Source organism: Thamnophis sirtalis, unplaced genomic scaffold (genome assembly GCF_051295495.1).
Source record: "Thamnophis sirtalis isolate CommonGarterSnake01/CBP01778 unplaced genomic scaffold, rThaSir2_p1.2 scaffold_1, whole genome shotgun sequence".
Lineage (NCBI taxonomy): Eukaryota > Metazoa > Chordata > Lepidosauria > Squamata > Natricidae > Thamnophis > Thamnophis sirtalis.
Genome location: NW_028261381.1, coordinates 80,958,763 through 80,981,151, shown reverse-complemented (window position 1 = coordinate 80,981,151; position 22,389 = coordinate 80,958,763). Strand labels below are relative to the sequence as shown.

The window sequence follows — 22,389 nt, the reverse complement described above, 5'->3', positions numbered from 1 at the left end:
ACAGCTAACAGACATGAGCTGTTAGCTGTAGGTGACAACCAATGGTGTTCTGTTATCTTCCCTGCAGATCTGCAAGAAACCCAGATGTCTCTGTTGCCCCATTTGTATACCAAGAACACCATCACAGGGCCCAATAACTCCACATACAAGATTAGAGGTATCTTCCCATATTTGTCCTCTAATATAATATATGGTATGGCGTAATCTGTTAGCAGTGCCCCTATGGATTCTGCATTCGTCAAACAGCCCAGAACTGTGTTAAAGAATTAATGGACATAAATTTGATTCAAAACAAGGACAAAATACTATCAGAGCACTTTAATCTCAAGGTTAGGAACAAAGGAACTTGCCAGCATTATAGAGTGAGAGACTGCTGAGCTCAAATGCATCAGAAGGTTTCACACTATCTCAGAAAATATTGATAAACACAATGGCTGCTAAAATAAACTACATTTCATGGCACCTTATGCCTGTTAATAAAAATTGCTAGTCTGAAAAGGTACTAAGCAGATGCTCCACAATTCATATGGAATCCAGAATAATTCTTGAAAATAAAAACAGTGTAAATACTTGTTTTTGTGGAACTACAGCTTTCTATGTTTACAATTAAAAAGGTTTTATTTAAAAAATGTAAAAAAAAAGGTGAGGAAAAGACGTTCTGCATTGCATTTATTCTCCTAGGCTACACTGAGGACCCAAACAAAAGACAATCCAAATAAACATTTTTTATTCTACTATAACCAATCCCTAGTAAAACAATAGTAATAAGAGGTAGAGAAATTCAGCTAATGGATAAAAATCATTACTTGCCAAACCTGGAAACTTCTTCTGGGCAAACCAATTCTTCTTTTTAACTCCTTTTTCTTTCCCATTTATTCTAATGAAAGGGTATGAATTACACTACCTCTAGAGTGGATTTAAGTACTTTTTTCAGGTATATCATAGAGAAAGAAGCGTTGGAACCTAAGCTGCTGCAGTCATACCCACCTACTCACCCAACATTACATGTTTCAACTTTGTCAGAACAATTGAAAGTACACTACAACTTGTCTGGAGAAGAAAAACATGGAAATGGAAAATTTATTTCCAGAACAAATTAGGGAAATTTCCAGAATGCACACAAAGTCCATAAAATAACAGTCTAAACTGTTTCCATGCTTCAGAGATCACATTTGGCTGTAGAATAGATGAATAACATTTCGTCAACTTTTCAAAGAATATGTTTTTCTTGGTTTTTTCATGATCATACAGTTCCTACATATTTTCTTTATATATCAGCAATAGTCCACCCACATAGATGTACGTACCCAGACACACCAACAAATATATATCTGTTATCCCACTGAGCAATCTTGAAAAATGGATGTTCAATTCTATCTTTATCAGTGATCCTTCTCACTCTTACTAGGGCAGCAGGCAAAATTAATCCATTCTCTGCTCTGAACAAAAATAAATCAAAATTATAACTACAAAGTTTTATTGTGCAACTATGTTTAAATTATTTAAACTATATTGAATTTGAAATTTTGTTATATTCAATTATTTCTTTTTAATTATTCATTGATTATGGGCCATCAAGTTGGAGCTGATTCTTAGTGACTATATCAATAGATTTTTTTCAATAACAATGTTTGTTATGTGAGTTTAAATTATTTTCACTGTATTATTTAAAGTAGATTTCAAATATTTAAATGTGGAAGTAGGATATGTTGACTTGACAAAAAAAGAGTCATAAAAAGGCACAAGATAAACCAAGATTCACTCAAATAGGAAGATGCCATGGTTTTCCAATTACATCAGCACTGATGGACTACAAAAAAAGAATCTTTATGTTTAAGGATATTTATAGGTGACTTATAAGTTTGAACAGGAAAATATCCATCTTCTATTTTTCACTGCTAACCATTGTTTGTTTAACAATTCATATACTATTTTCATTATATTTTACTACTGAAGGACCGATGTATGAGTAATTAAATGCATTAATCATTAAATTTTTCATGGTAGGTTGATTTATTCTCTGGAACAATTAGAAAAAATCTTTATCTTAAAAAAATATAGATGATATACTAAGAAAATGGAGTATTTAGTCAGTAACTATAACATGTATGCATAGAAAAACAACCCCTTCCCTATCTCAACACATATGCATAATCTTTATCTATAAAGCTGTGTGGTTCTGTAAGATAATTTAAGATTAGTGTGATAATTTCAAATTAGGCATCTTCTCTTGTTTTTTTATTTTCTCCCATTTTTCTTACACATGCTCACATATAACATTTCTTCCTCCAATTTTTTTTCCCCACAACCCTGTGGGATAGGTTAGGCTGAGAAGAACTGACTGGCCCAAAGTTGTCATGGCTGTGAATTGACTTGAACCTGGCTCTCGAGGAGACTCAGTTCAACCCACATTCGAGATACCATTAGCTTAAACACACCAACACGATTCAAATTTAGAGTTAGGTTGTAAAATTAATGCCAATGTTCTTTCATATCATCATCTTGCTTCCTTATCTCAGAAAATAATGTTATAGATGGGTAAAATAGGATTGCCATTACATGAGTTGAAAAACAAACACAGAACATTTTACTCTTACACATTTTATAAGCTCTTAAACTACTTGACGTAGTTTAGCACAGGGGTATGAATTCGTCCCCAGATTTCAATTAGTTTAGGTGCATCCCTGTGTTTGGATGTCTCCCATAAAGTTCAGAGAGAGAGAAAAGTGGGTTTCAAAAGCCCAGCTAGAATATTCTCAATTCACAGAGGCAATCTGATGATGCCCCTTTGCCCTATTTATCAGTAAAAAAGTTGAAAGGACTCTAATATAAAATGAGAAGTTAAGAAACAAAGATGATTTGTATACATACAAATAAATTTGTACCTCTACAATGGAAGCATTAGCTAACTGCACCAATTACTACTTTCAAGTAATGAGACTATTCATTCCAAATGGTATAATATTCATATTCTCATAACTGTCCAAACCAAACAGTATTAACCTGATGCAAACTACTCACTAGCCAAATCAAAGTAGAAAACTACTGTGCCATCCAGTCATTTTGCCATCCACTCAGAATCACTTGGCTGAATTGGGCCATATAAATTGAATAAATAAAATAATAATAATAATAATAAATATTATTTTAATTAACCTTAAAATGATGATCTTATAGATAGTCAGGCAGCTACACTGTAGAACATATCGGAAATCTGCCTTTTATTTTCCAAGTATTATTTCCTACACTGAACACTGGAAAGAAAACCAAAAATGAAACTGCTAAACTTTTTACTGAGTATTTAGTCCTTTACAATACTCAGAATTACTAATCAGGCTCAACAGGCAGTTGTCACAGGACCATTAATAGTTACCTCAGCCTGCAGCAACTGTGATGTGATGATAGCCTTAAAAGGAAGAAAAGAGAATTGGCAATACAGTATAAAACCTCTCTACAAATAATAACATGGAAACAGATTTTCATTACAGCGATGTGCCATTTAATTACACCCACTTTAAAATTTCAATTCACAGAGTTGGAATTGTGCATGGTCTTAAGTATGATTCTGACATGTGGAATTTGAGGAGTGTTATTTAACGTAAGAGCAGGAATGTTATGTAAGTTTAAAAACAGAATGCAATATGTCTGAGCAAGAATAATTTGTTCTTCAAAGTGAGTGCCTTCATGAGGAAATTTTCCCAACTGAAGTAATGGTTTTATCACAATAGCACTAATTTGCTTGGCACTGAAAATTGGCCAGGATTCTACAGAGATACATCTAAAGTACTACTGCTTTTCTTTTGGCTTCTATGATTTTCAGGGGCTACTGAAACAGACTCCAGATCACATTAGGAACTGATTTTCACAGTTTACATATAACAATAGGCAAAGATTTGTGAAAGCCAAAGTTTTCCAACTTTATCAACGTTATCAGTTTATCAATACATCTTTATCTGGAATGTAAAAACAATTGCCAGATACTGCACAGGGACCCAAGGTGATTCGATATAGGATACAGATTTATGTAATAATATGGATCATGCCACCATATGGACAAAGATGCTTGGAATTATATTCAAGTGGCTAAAAGACGTTTGACGAAAAAGCTACTCACCATTGCCAGAAGAGGAGCTACAGTGGGAAGCACAAGATTCTCCATGCTTTTGAATATATCTTACCTGAGCAAGGTATTTGCATATGGCCAGCAGCATGAATCCATAATTTTTGTATACTGATAGAAAACAATACAGAGAAACTCCCCTTCCCTGCCAGAATACGTTGGTTTTTTGTCGAGCACTTTAGAACAATATACGACAGATGGCAAAAGATAGCGAACCTTTTCAACACCAAGTGCTGGTAAGGGAGTGTGTGTGCATACACGCGTGGCACCAAGTGCCAATAAGGGAGCATTTTGGTATGTGTGTGTGTGCCGGAAAAGGTACCTCTGGTTTCTGGCGTGCATGCACATGTGCCGATCGGCTGGCCAGCGCTGATCAGTGGTCACGCTGGAAAATGGAAAACTAGTTCCGATGCATGTACAAAGGCCAGCTGATCATCATGTGCACATGCGTACCAGAAACCCAGAGGAGGAACAGCAACACTGCACGTGCCAGGCGACATGGCTCTGCAAGGCACTTCAGGCACACCTGCCATAGATTTACCATCATGGATATATGAGCTGCTGATCACAGAATTCTCTTCTAAGTGCCACAATAGAAATCAAGTTAACACTGAACCTATACTCATATATAGTCTAGCTCCTAGACAACTGAACACGCATATATATGCATGTATGCATTCATGTATCTCCTTTAATTTACTACATTTGATCTTCAGTTAGTTCTCAGGAAATAGTCTTTAAGTTGGAGTCACTTGAAAGAAAAACTACACAAACTATGTAATGGTACCTAAACATTGGCAGCATTCTTAAATGGATTATTGCTTGAAAGAGTTAGAGATGATGTTCCAAAAACATAGTCTGCTTATTATTCCAGGGAGTTGCTAATCTGTGAATGCATTAGTTCAGCCTGTTCACATGCACGGCCAGTTGTTCAACAAAAATGTTGTAGTTACTACACTCCTAAAAATAAACAACCATTCCAAACAGCCACCTAATTCATTCTAGGTAGAAAACTTTTTTTAAAAAAAACAGCATATTCATTCCACACATGCATGCCTCTTTGTGTATTATTCGGAGAGAGGTTAGACAGGATTGGTCATCACATGCAACAGGATAGACATTCCAGTGGTTTATGTTCTGCTGGAATCTTATTTTGGCTTTTATAATAGGTCTTCGTCATAGCTGTTTGCAGGCTAGTCCAAAGAAAAGCCAGTCAGGCAAACTATTTATTTAGCCTCCATCAATATTGTTTTGAAAGAAACAAGAATTCGTCAAAATATTTTTTTCCCTTTTCCTTACACAATGTTCCTCCAATCACAACACTCGTACCAAAATTTGAATCAAGTTAAGGAGAACAGATCTTTGTGTCATTGGAGTTATCCATAATTAGAAAACCATCCATTTTAACTATTGTTTCCCAAGCTGAGGTATAAGGAGAAGCAGAGGTTAAAGAAGGTGTATTAATCTCCTGTCCTAAAAAACAAAGAGAAGAGAAGAAGAGAAAATGTGTAATTCCTGACTTGCTATTACTGTACATGCGGCTGCTTTATATGAAGCCCATTATTGCTATTTTAATTAATAAAAATGATTAAATATAGTTGCAATTAAATATATACACTTCATAATTAATTCTATTAATATCTGAACTGAAAAACTGACTTAATTTCTACAGCTGCCAGTCAAATTCGTCTGCTTACAGAGCTGCTGACAGATGCTAAGAATGGACTTCTCCATGTTCAACACTACAAGTTCTACAGCCCTAATCAGGATTAGGCCTCAATCGTATTTACTCTTTTTTATCAACTCTTAAAAAGACTGTATTTGTGTGTTTCATTTCTAGATTTGATTAAAACAACATTCTAATGGAAAGATCATTATCTTCATTGTTAATAGGTCTTCCTTGGAAGAAACCTACCACCGTTTGCATATGGCAGAAATATTTTAAATCTCCACTAACATGAATTTGCTGCAACCACGTTTATGATTTGAGGTTGATTTTATTTTCAATAGATGACACTTTTTCATTTTCATTTTCCTAAGAGATGTAGCCAGTGACTGGTTCATAACCATCTACTTATAAACTGAAATTTATAATTAGAATTTATATGGATTCCTCACTCTGACTAATAAAGCAGTTCAGATTTAATAGTATTTTATTATACCATATGCAAGAGAAAAATAGTTACAAGTTTAGAATTCTGGGAGGTGTGGTTCTAAGAAGGACACCAAGCTGGGGAATTCCAGACTGGTCAAATCCCTTGTAATTGGAAATATAAAACATCTTTTTAATATTTGCCTTAAACATCCCTTAAAATATTTCAATTTGAAATATTTGGTATAATGCAAATGTATTAAAGTCTGCATTCAGTGAGGTGTGAAAAGTTAGACTTCCAAGTCATTTGTGTCATGTGTAGTCATTCTACACATGTGGATTTTCTTCCCCGCCTTTGTTCTGAAATACAAGCTGGGAAAATTAATATGTAAATGTACATTCTACCCAGACCTGAACTGAAGAAAGAAAAAGATATTTCTTCACCAGCGTCCAGAGACTGGATCTCTCGTATTTGTGTGTGTGTGTGTGTGTGTGTGTGTGTGTGTGTGTGTGTGGTTGAAAACTACACTGCACCAGTTCGTGTGATGCCATTGCTGAAAATATGCCATGCAGCAGCTACTGCATATAATTCTCATTTGGTAGAATTCATTGTGTCACGAAGACATGATTTGCTTCATCATGTACTACTGGAAGAAATATCATGCAATACACTGTGCTAAAATTAAACAATTGTATTATAGCCTTAGTATGGAGTGTGATATCAATCACATCATAGGTTTAGAGCCAGTGTAGCATGAGAGCCATGTTAATCTATGGTGACAAAAAATCAGGAGTCATTTGGTAGTGTCTTTTCCAAATAAATTTTATTTAAAAGCATGTACTTTCTTGAGCTGCAGCTCAAGAATTTTGATAGTCAGAAAAGGTATCTCCAGACTGCTTCTGAAGTGTAGAACTAGTATTAGTCATTTAAGAGTGAAGCCATTGATAGAAAAGATTATTTAGTCATAATTTATTCCAAAAATAAACCAAGTCTAACTACCCTTTAAGCATAACTAAGTCTGGATCCATGATGACCATACACATAAATTCCCTGGTAAGAGTTTTCGGGGGTGGGGGAATTGCAAACAGAATATTTTTTTCCCATTTACCTCTAGATACTTTCAATTTTTATCCAGTTTTCTAGCATGTGGGCTAGATAATAATCAGGCCATAGTTTTTTGTTTTTTTTAAAGTTCCATTTTGTTTAAAATATGTTTTAATTGTCATACCAGTGTTTCTTGAAAAGAAATATAATTTGAAAAAGAAGTTTTGAGATTGATTCAAATCAGTTTACCTATCTTTCTTAGTGATTTACATTAAAAATATAATACCATTTAGTAAGTTGGAAATGAACTCAGAAGTCATTTTTATAGCAATCAAAATTGGTATTTTTAATTTTAAAAACTACTCATGGTAGTTTTTCTAACCTTCTAAAGCAGACTATTCATACTGACAAGAATTCTTCCTAATATTTATATGAACCCCTTTCTTGTACTCTGATCCCCCTGTGTCCTCCGTTCATACATATACACAAATTCATTAGTGCAGAAATAAATCACTAAATATTGGAACAAGAGATTTATTCAGAGTTGCTGATATAAGCAGCTAGAAACAGGAAAAGAACCCTAGCATCACAGTCATAGAAATGCAAATATACATGTTTCATTATTATTATTTGTAACTTTTTCTACATGTCCCAAAGTTTTTTTTTCCAAAAGGCAACTGTACTTTGTTTTTCTTTGAAAACATTTCGCTTCTCATCCAAGAAGCTTCTTCAGTTCTGCCCAGTAATACTTTGGCTGCAATACTTTGAGTTTAGCACAGAAACAAAATGTTAAATCCTAGGGTTTGGATAAAATTGATATTAAATGTTAATCTATTCTGTAATAGCTGAGGCTAAAAGTCATTGAACTAGTCTCTGTTTTACATCCTAGGAATATAGGAATATTTTCTCCTGATTTATTTTTGAAGCTTCTTCTCTTTATCCAGATTAGCTGAACTGCTTTTCTCATGTACACAATTCGTGTATAGGTAGTCCGTGGCTTACAACCAGTCACTTAGCAAAGGTTCCAAGTTATGATAGACACCCCAAAAAATGGTATTTATGACCAGGTTTCAAAATTGCAGTTGCTGAAGCATGCACAAAATTTGGGTGGATTCGCCCTTAAAACCAACCATAGGGACACTGCAGTGGCCCCCCTGCCTATTTCCCCCCATCTTGCCTCTCAGGATCCCACAGGCCTTGGGCCTGCTTTTCCCAACCCACCAGATCCTACACCCTCCTCCTTGTCATCAATCTTCCAATTATCTTTTGTAGGTCTCTAGAGCTCTGGATCTCTGAAGCTCACATTGGGAAGAGCCTGGCCTCCTTCCCCAGCATGAACTCTGTAGCTCCAGAGATCTACAAAAGGTAACAGAGTAATCAGGGAGAGTGTGGGTCCTGGTAGGTGAGAAGCAGGCCCAAGGACAGCAGGAACTTGGTGGATTGGAGAAGCAGGCTTAACCCCTGTGGGGACCCTGAGGGAGAGAGAGGAAGCAAGCATGAAGTAGCTCAGGGGATGGGGGAGCCTTGGGAACCTGGGCTTGCACTAAGTCTCCCAGGCCCTCCTTCACCTAAGACACCCTATGTTTCATGTAATCATACATGGGTAGGTTCATTAACTGAAGTTATAATCATATGTCAAGGACTACTTGTACTCTCTCTTCTGTGTCAGATCTCTTGTTCAAAGCTCTGAGTTCCCCACATATCTTGTCAGGATGTTAAATTCCTCTGATTCTTCATCTTACAGTAACTCATATTTTTACAAGGTTTTTTACAAGGTTTCTTTCTCCAAAATGCCAAATTGCAAAGACAATGCCATCACTTTTATGGCTTCCATGCACTTTCATTAGTGGGAGAATGAGACACAATAGCTCCAGTTTATGTATCCCCATGTGTTTAATAAGACAACTACCTAACCAGACTCAAAAAGACTTGGGACTATGGAAAGTCAAGAAAAGGGAACTCCAAAGCCTAATTTCTGACTATATATACCCTTCTTTACCTATGGCTAGAGTTCATAAAACATTCTAAACTCAACCACATGATGGCTTAAAATATCAGGTACAAATCAGCCCAGTATCTTTCTATTCATCAATAAAACGCAGAGTTGTTTTTTGTAGTTTCCTCCACTATATCAATCCCCGATTTCACTGTTAACCACAATTAACTTCAGGGCAGATAGATACGTGTACTGTATCTTCTTTGGGAAAAAATTGCTAGTAGGCTGAATAATCTACAATCTATTTGTAAGGTTCTTAAAGTGATATCTCATCTTTAATCAATGGGAGCAACTACCTTCCATGTGCATTTCCCTCTATTTTTATACCTGTCATAGTAGTCCTGTGATGAAGGTTAGACTGAGGGAGAGTAATTGTCTAAAGCAGAGGTGGGGAAAGATGGCCCTTTTATGACTTGTAGATTTCAATTCCCAGAATTCCTGAGCAGCCAAGTCCACAAGTCATAAAGGGGCATCATTCCCCACCTCTGGTCTAGGGAGTTTCCACGGTTAGAACACAGCAATCTGGATCTGGTCCTATTCTAACACCATACTAAATTAATTTGCGTAGACACACTGCTATCCAGCCATAGCCACATATATATTTCTGGATTTGTGAATTGTACTTTTACAGTGGATTAGGCAATACTAGAGAAAAATGTTAGGTCTTAGAAAAGAATCAAGAAAATTCTTTTTTCCTATAAACACTACATTGGTTGATCACTATTTTGGTTTCATTCATTTGCTAAAAGCACTGGAAAAAAAAGGTGTCACATTTAACCTACATATTTTACTTCATATTTTGAAAGTAGCAAAAAAAATATTAGAAGTATAAAATCAGCTGTTATATTGCACAACAAAAATATAGTTTCATCAAATAATCAAAATGGGTGATGACAGCAACTTTTAAAAAGATTGCACTGGCAAAATGACTGTTATTCTCTAGGTTTTAAAATTTCAGTGAATTCAACTGAAAATACAAATATAGAGTCAGAAATGTAATGTAACAAACTACAATCCTTGTTATTTGTATTTTAGTTTACACATTTAAAATTAAATTGAATTTTATTGTCAGAATAAACATTCAAATGATTTCTATGAATACAAATAGCTACACTGACAACTTTAATACCTTATTTTGGTAATAATGTATGTTTTAGACATGCTTGATGCTAAAACTCTATTGGCTATCCAAGTGTTAATTGTGGATCTGGTGGGGAAACAGAATAACAGCTATGAGATTATTGGTATTTAATAGGATATAATCTTAGTAAAAAAATAACAGATAACTTGTGAAACCAAAGTTCTCTTCTTGTTTCATATAAAAACTGATACAGTACCAGCAAATGTTTCCAAGATAAAGAATGAGTAAATCTTTCATCTTTATTTTTTAATATAAAGATGAAACATAAAACACCGTCTGGCTTAGAAGGACCCATGGCGAATGTCCTTCACAGCTATGCCAAAGAAAAGACAAAAATAGAAACTTTGTAGAATCAACAATTGATCTGTAAGAGCCAAGGTGGCGCAGTGGTTAAATGCAGCACTGCAGGCTACTGCTAGATCAGCAGTTCAGCGGTTCAAATCTCACCGGCTCAAGGTTGACTCAGCCTTCCATCCTTCCGAGGTGAGTAAAATGAGGACCCAGATTGTTGGGGGCAATATGCTGACTCTCTGTAAACCGCTTAGAGAGGGCTGAAAGCCCTATGAAGCGGTATATAAGTCTACTGCTATTGAGTTCTATACTGTTTGGATACTTGCCTTTTAAAAAAACAATAATCTTCAAACTAAGGAGACGAGGTGGTGCAGTGGTTAGAGTGCAGTACTGCAGGCCACTTCAGCTGACTGTTATCTGCAGCTCAGCGGTTCAAATCTCACCGGCTCAAGGTTGACTCAGCCTTCCATCCTTCCATCCTTCCAAGGTGGGTGAAATGAGGACCCAGACTGTGGGGGCAATATGCTGACTCTGTAAACCGCTTAGAGAGGGCCGAAAGCCCTATGAAGCGGTATATAAGTCTAACTGCTATTGCTATTGCTATTCAAACTGTTCATTCATGCTTTTGGTTTCATTTCCGCCCTGTACCTACTCACTACTCACTTCTTTACTGTGTCTTTTTGTTCTAAACCATGCACCACCCAAGGCTTCCAAGTACAGAAGGGTCAGTAAGAGCTATTTTGTGATGCCTGCACATCTATCATTGATTACATTCGCAAAATCTGTGCTGGGTATGACTGATAACATTGCAGAATTTTACAAAATAATAAAGATAAATAACAGTGGTGGCAACCACTAATAATAGTGTGGCAACAGATTTTTAGATTTAAAACCTTTTTGAAGCAACTATGGTTTAAAACTGTAGATCTGAGATGCCACCTTAGTAGAGGCATCCTTCCATCTCCATCATCATGAAGTAAGGTCTTGTTTCTGGGCTTGTATCTCATATCTCAACTAGTAACTCAGGGGTGTCAAACTCAAGGCCCATGGGCCAAATCTGGCCCATGGGGCATTTAGATCTGGCCCACAGGGCCACCCTGGAAACAGCGAAGGACTGGCCCGCAGTGTCTCTGCCAGTGAAAACAGGTTCCAATCTCCATTTTCGGCTGGGATGGCCTACTGCAACCCTCTGCCAGTGAAAACGGAGCGCCATTTTCCCAGCCAAAAATGGATATTTGGAGCCCGTTTTCACTGGCAGAGCATTCGGGCCACCACAGGTGCCCCAACATGAGTGACATCAAGCTCGCCATGCCCACCCTGGACATACTCCCACACGCCTGAGGTCAAACACAACCCTGATGCAATCCTCAATAAAATCGAGTTTGACACCCCTGAGCTAACTACTCTGCATCCCAGGAAACGGAAAGTTTTGTTCACATTTTCTTCTATGGTTATAGTATCTGTTAGCATATATCAATTTGTTGCCAATTAAATTCAATATGTAGTTAAAGATACATTTCTTTTCATCAGAAGGCAACCTAATATGTGATATTACAGATGCATCAGTGCTGCAACAATGCATTTCAACATACTTTAATTGAAAATACACTTTGGGAAGACTGAAAAATGTTAGAATGGTCAGATTCATTTCCTATGAAACATTTGGGTCGCTATCACAATTTAAACCTTTTCTCCACATATCAGATTACAGACAGTGATATTCAAATGATAAGTACTTTCCATCACCTTCCCAATTTTGGTTACTTTCCATCACCTTCCCAATTTTATCTTTGGATGTATAAAAGTAAATGCTTAATATTAAGCATGGTCCTCCTATAGTCAGAGACAATATATTTGCATACAAAGATTTTCATGCTGAAATCATGTTCCACTGGAATGAACAGGATTGACTGAAATGGGCCTTGTACTCAAGCTGTTCTCTGAGGACTGTTTGCTTAAAAGATAAATTAATTTGTTTGTGTCTAATGACTGACTGGAAGAGCACAGAAAATGCAGAACTGATAACTGGGAAGACGAGGCATCTGACAATCATTCTGTGAAGAAGTCCTTCTTTAGAAAATCTGGCTAATAATTATTCCTTTCCAATAACAAAAAGCTTTGGATTGCTGAGCATTTTCCAATAAACATGCCACAGCCTGTCTCCCCTTTCTTGTTGCCTTTTTTTCTCCTAGTGCTTAAGCTGTGAAACTCATTTTACTGAAAATTAAGTGCTTTAAAAGACATTACGACAGAGCTACATTCTCCATTGTTTTTACAATCAAGTAGAAACCCTTACATTCAGAATCATTCTTTTTACTTACTTTTTACTTCTACCTAGATTTGCACTGTAACAGAAATAATATCATTTCTGAAGTTGCACTATAAAGGATTATTCTGTTTAACGCCTTATTAAATATATATTTTTCCTAATCTCTTTGTACATAACCACAAAGCAATTCTAGGTTTTAAAAGGTATTTTACAATCCAGTAACATAAAGCAAAGTTATTGCCAAAATAGCTTTCAAATGTATTCTATTTACTTATGAGAGAAAGTGATTCAGAATGTACTATCAGCTTTTTAAAAATCAACTAAAATTAGATACTTACTAAGGAAAATGTTTAATCACCCTACAAAGATATCTTTGCTTACCTGATTCTGCCATTCCACACCAACAAGCTGAGCAATATTATCAGCTCTTTGGGTACTAATTCCTGCTTACTGGATGGATATTTTTCTCTTGCTGGATTAATAATCAACTTTCTAGATCAGTTCATTTGCAATTCTCTTTTGTTAACCCTTTACTTCACTTTTCTTTGCAATCCAGAAATTTTCATTCACAATTTTAGGAATAACCAAATAATAAAACCAGAAATAAACTGCACTACTGCAGGATTTATTTGAAAATGTTAAAACTTGAGACCAAAAGCAAAGCTATAAATAGTGCAGAAAGTACTCACACATTAAACCAACATTCCTAGTTTCCTGTTCTTGGATTCTAGTTACACGAGTAACCAACACTGTTCAACGCATTCTGTCCAGCTCTTCATAAATTCATTGATTCTGGACCCAGAAGCCAATACAGCAACACTTGCCAGTACTTTCAAATATAGAATAAATGTGACTGACTATTCCTATGACTAGTTAGCTGCAAAATTTTCAGTTATCAGTTTATGCAAGGCTGTCCATCTGTCTTGGCAGAGAAAGAGAAAATGTTAAAGCAGCCAGGGGCAAGGAAAAGATAAGAAACATCCAGAATCACTTTTTTTTTACAGTTCAAATGAGGCCAAGTTGATAGAAAACATAACTATTGTTAAGGTTTGTCTGCTGCCTGTGCTGTTAAGCACAGTAATCAATAGTAAATTCTCAAAAAGGTAACTTAACTCAGAATTACAATTGCAATGCACATACATTGAACCACTTAATATGCACACAGTCATACTCTATTCCTCAACTGAAGTAACGATACTTGTCAGAGTCTGCCTCATTTTTAGTACTCTATATAGTACTGAAACTCTTATTGTATCTATTGGTTTGCTTCCACAGGTTATACCAAAAGATATAGTATACCACAACAATTCTGAATCAGTTCCAAATACCATCTACTTAAAAAATGCATTAAAAATCTGAGACCCCTTACTCCCCTGGAATTGAAATTTCCTCAATGATCAGACCAGTTTTATTCACAAAGTTGTGACCACTGCAGCATCCCCAAAGTCATGGGATCATGATTTCCTATGTTCCCTGCCTGCTTCTCACAAGTGAAGTAACTGGGGAAGCTGGCAGGAAGTCAGAAGTTGCTCCTACTCCCGTTTCTTTTTTGCATACCTATGGTCATTCTATTTATATGCTTAGGCAAGGAAAGATTGACCTATTACTGAAGTTCATTCACCACTACAATATTTTTTTTATTTATAATATAGACCTGTGATGACACGTGCCACAGGAGGCACATAGAGCCCTCTCTGTGGGCATGTGCGCCATCACCAGCTGGTCTTTGGGTTTCCGGTGCTGCTGTGTGTGTGTGCACATTCCATTTTTGGCACTTGGTGCCCAAAAGGTTTGCCATCACTGATATAGACTCTTCTTAGATGAACATGGGACCATCCAGTTTTGGGGTAAAAAAAATATTTTCAGCCTAAAATTTAATGTTCATTCTGATCACATCAAACTGCACTATGTTTCTCTCAAAGGATGACCCAATGGGTCACAGGGTTGTCTAGTCATAATTAACAGAGAAGGAAAATTAGATCCTTGTGGAGCAAAAAGGGGAAGAAGCTAGATCCTTAGGTAGGGAGGTCATGAAGGAAAGATGAAGGCAAAATCTTGGGTTGGGTTTGGCAGTAGGAAAAGAGCTGAGAAAGTAGACATGTAGCAAAGATGGTAGGACGAAGGAGGCAGAAAATAGCCAGGCACAGGAAGGAACATACTGGAGTTGGGGGGCGGGGGGGCAGAAGCAAAGAGCGGGGATCCCAAGTTGAAGTGGAAAATAAACAGAAGAGCAGAGTGTTAGGAAGAAGAAGCAGAGAGCCAGGTAGGTAAATGAATAAGCACTGAGAAGGAATGCAGATGTGTAACAAAGAAGAAAACCCAGCAGAAATCCTAGCCATTTGGCTCTTTTTAGATTTCCAGCAAGTTGTGGGTTTCAGAGGCTAAAAATTAGATTTGTTTGGAAATACTGGAAGAATTTGTGCTGGTTGAGATGAAAAAGAAAGAAATGAATTAGGATGCTCTGGCCAACTAAGGTGCAGAGTTAAAGAAAAGGAGTAATGGAAAGTTCAGCCTTGCTTCCCCTTTTTTAAAAAGCAGTGAGTTCGTTTTAGGGAGCCCTGGGCAAAATCCAGAAGATTGCAGCCTGTTCACTTTAACAAAAATAATTTCCCTGCAAAAAGCATGCTGGAGCTGTTTTATTAAACAGCCCTGAAGTGCCTTTATGTTCCCCACAGACAAAGAGAAAAATCTCTTCAAGATCAAACCTCACACAAAGAGGCTTGACCTCCTCTTCACACAAAACAAGTAGCGAATGTATACTTTTACATGGGAGTAAGGGGCTTTCTAACAGCAGGTTTTAAACTTATTTGCTGTATTGTTTCCATCAGAGGTGCTGCAGACAAAATGTTATAAAGTCTGGATGCAAACCTCCTTCACATTGTAGTGAATATTATTCGTTGCGGGTTTGAAGGCAAACCTTTCTAAAAAGCCAATAATGTGAGAAAGCACAGCTGCTAAATTTATTGTTAAGTATCGCATCACTGATACTCCGGGGGATTTTTCTTCATGGGAAGAAAGCTTAAATAACATTTTCTAGCACTTTGGAGTGCTTTCTGTATATGTGATGGCCTACAGAGGCAGTAGGGTACAAAATCACACAGGAGCTGTGGCTTGGTAAACAAGCTTCATCTTTTGTTTTTTTCCAGACTATGGACACAAATAAATGCAACTCTGTTTAATAAGAATGAACTATAGCTAATCTTTTGTGCTGCAAAAGGTACATTATCTCTCTTCCCTGTTTCACCTGACTAATCTGGAGGTATTTGTTCCATCACCTGATTTAGAAGTTGGCTAGAAATAATAAAGACAAAACAATCTGCAATTGTTACATGAGAACAACAGGCTTTCGTGTCCTTGAGCTCACCATGACCTTTCACCCTGCCTATCCCCAATGGTCTTTCCTAAGAACTAAAACTACACTCAGACTGAATTCCAGATTGTCAAATAAAGAGCCCTGGCCTTTCAAAACAAACCAATTTTTACACCAAGGTGGGGAGAAACACAAGTCCATTGTTCCCTCACAGATGGAAGTTAGAGTTACTAAGGCAACAGCTCTAATCCTCCTTTTAACCACCTTTTTCACATCACTGGCCTATCAAGTATGCTACCTTTTAACTCATAAGCTCAGAAGCTGGTAGTCTAACTGGCTGCTCTAATTAGCTACGATTTTCACAGTACAGACAACATGATGAGCTAATCGAAATTTGCAAAATAATGACGTACCTCCAGCAAATATTCCTCCTCCTGAGGCCCAGTCTTAGAATAACAATAATGAGACCATTATTAGAGGAGGGCATTAAAATGCTGCACTGCTGCTAAACAGAGAACTTAATTGTTCTGGTCTTGTCCATTGAATCAACAACCTATTGTTGCGAACTTGAAAAATAAAGGACTAGAGAATGGGTGCCATAATGATTGGTCTGCTCTGCCATACCAGCACTCTGCAGAATTGTTTTTCCTTTTGAGACTCTTGATGGACTAGTAGTTTTGTTTAAAAGTAATATAAAAGGCAATTGTTTTGGATAAAAAAAGTCCTATTTATTGAAATCCTTAGAAGCGGTTGCCAGGATTGTTCATGACCCCCTGAGATTCTGTTTTAAAAACCACAGACACAGGAGTACTACTATTTGAAGAAGACTGTTGCTACTGCCTACATTACACCAGATATCATTGCTCGTCTAGCTACTGTAATGAAAGAGGACACTTCGTTAGCCTTTCTAGTCCCTTAATAAAGAATATATTTCTATTGGACACATTCAGTTAATTAGGAAATTGGGGAATTACAAAACATGATTTATTCAAGATACAACCTTGAATATTCATATAATTACTTAAAATTCAGCATTCTTTTTGATAAACAATGCACACATTCAACCATTTCTGGTACAATATTTCATCATCAAAAGTAATGCAAAATACAATTCAACTTTTTTTTTTCCAGTTTCACTATGTGATGTCCCACAACAAAGGCAAATATTTCCTCCAGACATAACAGAACAGAAACAAAAAGCAGGGGACTATAAAGAAGGAATAAAAGGAATTCAAAGATTCCTTTTCCATTAGGAGAATATACCACTGCTGTTGTACGAGACAACATTTCTGCTAGCTCCCTCAGTCCACTGTAGCTAAGGTCTCATATGTCTTATCTTCCAACATGCCAGCAGGTGCCAAATCCTCATAAAAAATGCTTTTTAACAGTATGCAGTGCCGCAGCAAGAATATACAAGTGAAACTTTTATTCATAACCTCTTGATGTTGTCTAGTGGATGGATGACAGATGGACAAACAGACGGAGTGTGTGTGTGTGTGTGTGTGTGTGTGTTTGAGTATAAATAAATGTATAAATTAAAAAAACTTTAGGGAAATTGCTCTCGATACTGAATTCAAACCATTTAAAATCAATCTGAGAGCTTTGAGATAATCTCTAATTAAGCAATTCCTTGGAAGTTGGTGATCTCTAAGTGGATAAATGTTTATAAAGCAGAAATTGCCCACCATTTATTAGAAATAATCCTTCATGGTCTTTCTTTCTGTATTTATAATTCTTTGTTCTTTCCACTCCAGTAACTAACTAGTTACAAAAGCATTCGACTGAACTGCAACCCAGCTTTTGCTCCCTCCCAAAAGAGGAGGGACAAAGCTGTTCACAGTAAGCAATGGAGGGAAATGGTTGTAACAATGGATTTTGCAACCAAAGGGAATACATTAGTAGTATCTTACAACAATTGCAAATTGTTGTCAGACCCAAATTTCTGTGAGAGCTTGAGAAAGTTTAAAGTAGGTAGTTATCATGCAGTGAGATATATATATTTATTTTATTTATTTATTTATCAGCACAAATGCAACACACACACACACATATATACATACACACACACATACACACATTATATATACACACTATATACACTATATATACTATATCACTATATATATATATACTAACAAAATAACACTAAGTAAAATTTCATTAACTTATGGCCATGTATATACAAATTTAGATAATTAGATAATTTAGATTTTAGATAATTTAGATAATAAGAAATTGATGAGATATATACATATACAAACAGACACGCACACAATATATATATACACAAGTATATAGACAAATATTTGAAAGGTTGGAAGTCCAAAGTCAAAACAAATAGGAATAATCAGATTTCAGCTGCATTGTGGAACTACCTTGAAAAAAACATCTGATATTTTCATAAGACGTTTACTTTTGACTGCTATACTTTTATCTCTTTTTTAGAAAAGCATTGGTTTTTATACCTTGAAAGATTGGTGTTTTATTAGGAGAAATACTTATTTTCATTGTATACAAGCTCTTGGTCATAGAATCATATTTCCTTTAAAGTCAAGTACCTTTTTGTGATCTGAAAAACAAAATACATTAATTTATTAGACTGTAAACAAGATACCTTGTTTTATACAATTCTTTTGTTTTATTTCATAGCTTCATTGTATTAGGCTAAATTAATTAAGCTCATCTTTGTATATGTTCTCTTTTCATTAAGTATTTTGGTCTGAGTGTAGCAACAAACTCAAAGAAGGATATTAGAACTCTACACTGAGGAAGAGCAATGTTAATTAGATTAAATGTATTAGTTTTATACAACATTTATTAATATTATACTTCATTTATTTTTTAAAAAGTCATATTTCAAGATTTCCACAAACATTTCAAATTCAACATAAATCTGAAATATACTTAAGTACTTAAAACTGTTGTTTTATTATACAAAACAGATTTTAAAAACAGACATTACAGGAGAAAACATAAAGATTTTACATTATTTAGGAAAGCAAAAAATAGGAAGAATAAAAGCCAAGTTGCTGCAGATTTTCTCTTGTTGATTTCTTTAAATAATTAGTTTCACTACAAGAATTATTTCACCAAAAATATAACGATAACAAGAAGGGCCATGTTGAATTGTTCTCCACATTTTCCTCCCTTTATTTTCAACAGTGTAGCTCCTGGGGGCTATACAAGTAGACAAAATAGCAAAGCCTTTTTTAATCTTACCCCGATCAACAGAACTTCTCTTTCTCCAACACAGCTTTGTGCATGATATCTTTCTGATAGTGTTTCTTATTTAATTAAAACAGACACTGACAGAAGGACATGGATTAGAACTGTAATGATGCATTTACTTAGATTAATCGGAGTCTCCTTTTGGAGTAATGGCTTAAACAAAGAACAAAAGGGAATTGTTATGAAACAGCCTTTTATCCTAAGCAAAGGTCATATTATGAGGTTTTTAATTTTGTCATCCTCTGTTATATCAGGCCTCGCTACTGGAACATGAGAAGTGGCCTTTTTAGTTTTTCAAAGCCCATTATTATAATATAGCCATTAAAGCTGCAAATTAAAATGTCTGATTTTAAAACAGGTTGCTTAGCTTTCAGAACCCTCTAATTAGCATGTTGTGCATTGTTGTGAAGGAAAAATGACTAAAACACTAATGACCACTGCCAGGTGACCGCACTGCTGCACAAAGTAATAAACCTCTTTTTCAAGTCACATAATGAATTATCCAAGCTGGGGTCTCCCCTACATCATTTTACACATAAAGAAATACATATATTCATTCAGGGGTTATTATTGTGAGATTTAATTTACTGTAGTAGAAAACAAACCCAAATCTGAATGACAGAATTAATATTAAACAATAAGGCAAAAGACAAAAAAACATTCAAGGAATCAATAATGCAATTCTCTAAATTTCTACTCACATCCACTGAATTGAATAGGGCTCATGTCTGTGTAAATAAATTAAAGGGTTGTATTTATTTTAGTAGCCCAACCTCACTTCGCCAGAATCCTGAGCAGCTTACAAAAATGGAAATATTTTAATTGAAATCTATATTTAATAGACTCTAAAATAATAATTAAGAAATTCAAAAGGCTTGGTTGAAGAGAAAAAAGTAAGAAGGGTGATTTTAATACACCTTTTCTATTAGTGCCACTATCACTTAAAAGTATGCATTAGTGTATCTATGCAGTAGCATAAAAGTGAATCTTCTGCTATGCCATCCTATCAAGACAGATGGGAATTTAAGGTTTCTAGTAAAATTGAGGTTTTTGTCTCCATAACCAGAAAAGTATAATTTCATCTGGATCCAGTGGCATAGTTGCAATGCAAATATTGTTAGTCTCAAGGGGTGGCCATGGTGGCACAATGGTTAGAATGCAGTATTGCAGGCTAATTCTGCTGACTGCCAGAAGTTCGATCCCCACCTGCTCAAGGTTGACTCATCCTTCATCCTTCCAAGGCTAGTAAAATGAGGACCCAGATTGTTGGGGGCAATATGCTGACTCTATAAACTACTTAGAGAGGGCTTAAAGCATTGTAAAGCAATACATAAGTCTACGTGCTATTGCTATTACTATTTTGAAGGACAAATATACAGTATGTGTATACAAGTCTTATTACATGTTGGCCATTCCCAATAACTTGTAAGCTGAATGTTTAGCTTTTCTTCTTATGCTTGCTGATTGACTGATTGAATTTATATGGCTACCCAGCCACTCTGTTGATCCTTGGCAGCTCACCACAATCAATAAAAGCAACAGACCAAACTATTACCCATCTGACTCAATCCCTGCCCTCATCCAATGGTTTTGGGGAAGAGCCGGGTCTTCATGACCTTCAGAAAAGTTAAAAGAGTAAAGATTCCTCCTTGAATCTCAAGTGGGAGGCTATTCCAGTAGGGTGATAACAGAGACGGTGCACATCCAAGATGACATCAGTTGACAGCAATTAAAGGAAGGGACCTGGAACATGTCCTTTTTCTCTGACCTAGTGAGACATAACCTCAGGAAGAAACAGTCCTGAGAATAGGGTAGCCCATGTAGGCTTTAATGATGATAACCAGATTTGAAGTGCACTCAAAAAGTAACTAGAAGTCAGTGCATCTCACACAATAGTAGTATACATGAGAAAACCACAGGGTACCCAGCAACTACATTGCACTAGTTGCAGCTTCTAAATGGTCTTCGAGGGCAGCCCCATGTAGAGTGATTGTAGTAAATCAATTGGAAGTGACTGATATGAGTGATCATGATCAAGGCCTCCCAGTACAGGAATGGGTACAAGTGGATGACAAGATGAATTTGGGCAAAGTCCCACCTAAACAGCTGCCACTTTCCAGGAGGAGCCCAAGTCCAGGAGAATCCTGAAATTGTATCCTAATTCTGGTTCAATTAGGAGAATGTTATCCCATCCAAAGTCAGAGATATCAATTCTCCTGATCCCAGGGAGCCAAAGATACATGATCATTCTGTCTTGTTAGTGTTTAATCGTAGCCAGATTCTTCCCATCCAGATCTTATTGCCTCCAGGAACTAATGTAGGATCACAACAACATCACTTGCCTTGGTATATGGTAGAGAGATATAATTGGCTATTGATGATACTGAACCCCATGATGGCAATAGCATTCAGATACCACTTTACAGTGCTTTACAACCCTCTCTAAGTGGTTTACAGAGTCAACATATTGCCCCCAGCAATCTGGGTCCTCACTTTATCCACCTCAGAAGGATGGAAGGCTAAGTCAACCTTGAGCCTGGTGAGTTTTGATCTGCCAAACTGCTGGCTGCTGGTGATCAGCAGAAGTAGCCTGCAGCACTGCACTCTAACCACTTCACCACCACAGCTGTTATGATATTGAATGACCTCGCTCAGGAGCTTCGTAAACTATCAGAATGGAACTAAGATAGAACTTGCCTTCATTTCCCTTTTCAGTCTTTAAAAATGCAAAATATAGATATAACATCTCCATCTGTATTTTAAAAACTGCCTGTATACATGTAAAGTTAAAGATCTATCTAATCTACACCAATAATCTTTAACATCTATAACCCAAATGTTGACAGATCAGCAGATAGGAATACTAGGAACTGTGGTTCAGCAACACATAGAGAATC

At 36.2% G+C, this 22,389-nt stretch overlaps 1 protein-coding gene across 5 annotated transcripts in view; it reads right to left on the bottom strand.

The window, feature by feature from the left end:
* Positions 1 to 22,389, bottom strand: part of SOX6 (SRY-box transcription factor 6) — a 476,183-nt gene that overhangs the window by 316,290 nt on the left and 137,504 nt on the right. For 2 of the 5 annotated variants that reach the window (XM_087717440.1, XM_087717457.1), the window contains exon 1: positions 13,336 to 13,426. The exons of 1 other annotated variant lie outside the window; for it this stretch is intronic. The gene's annotated coding sequence lies outside the window, so the exon portion shown is untranslated. Of the gene's footprint in view, positions 1 to 13,335; positions 13,429 to 22,389 lie in introns of those variants that run through there. 2 more of the 5 variants (XM_087717425.1, XM_087717434.1) reach the window with 2 other exon arrangements.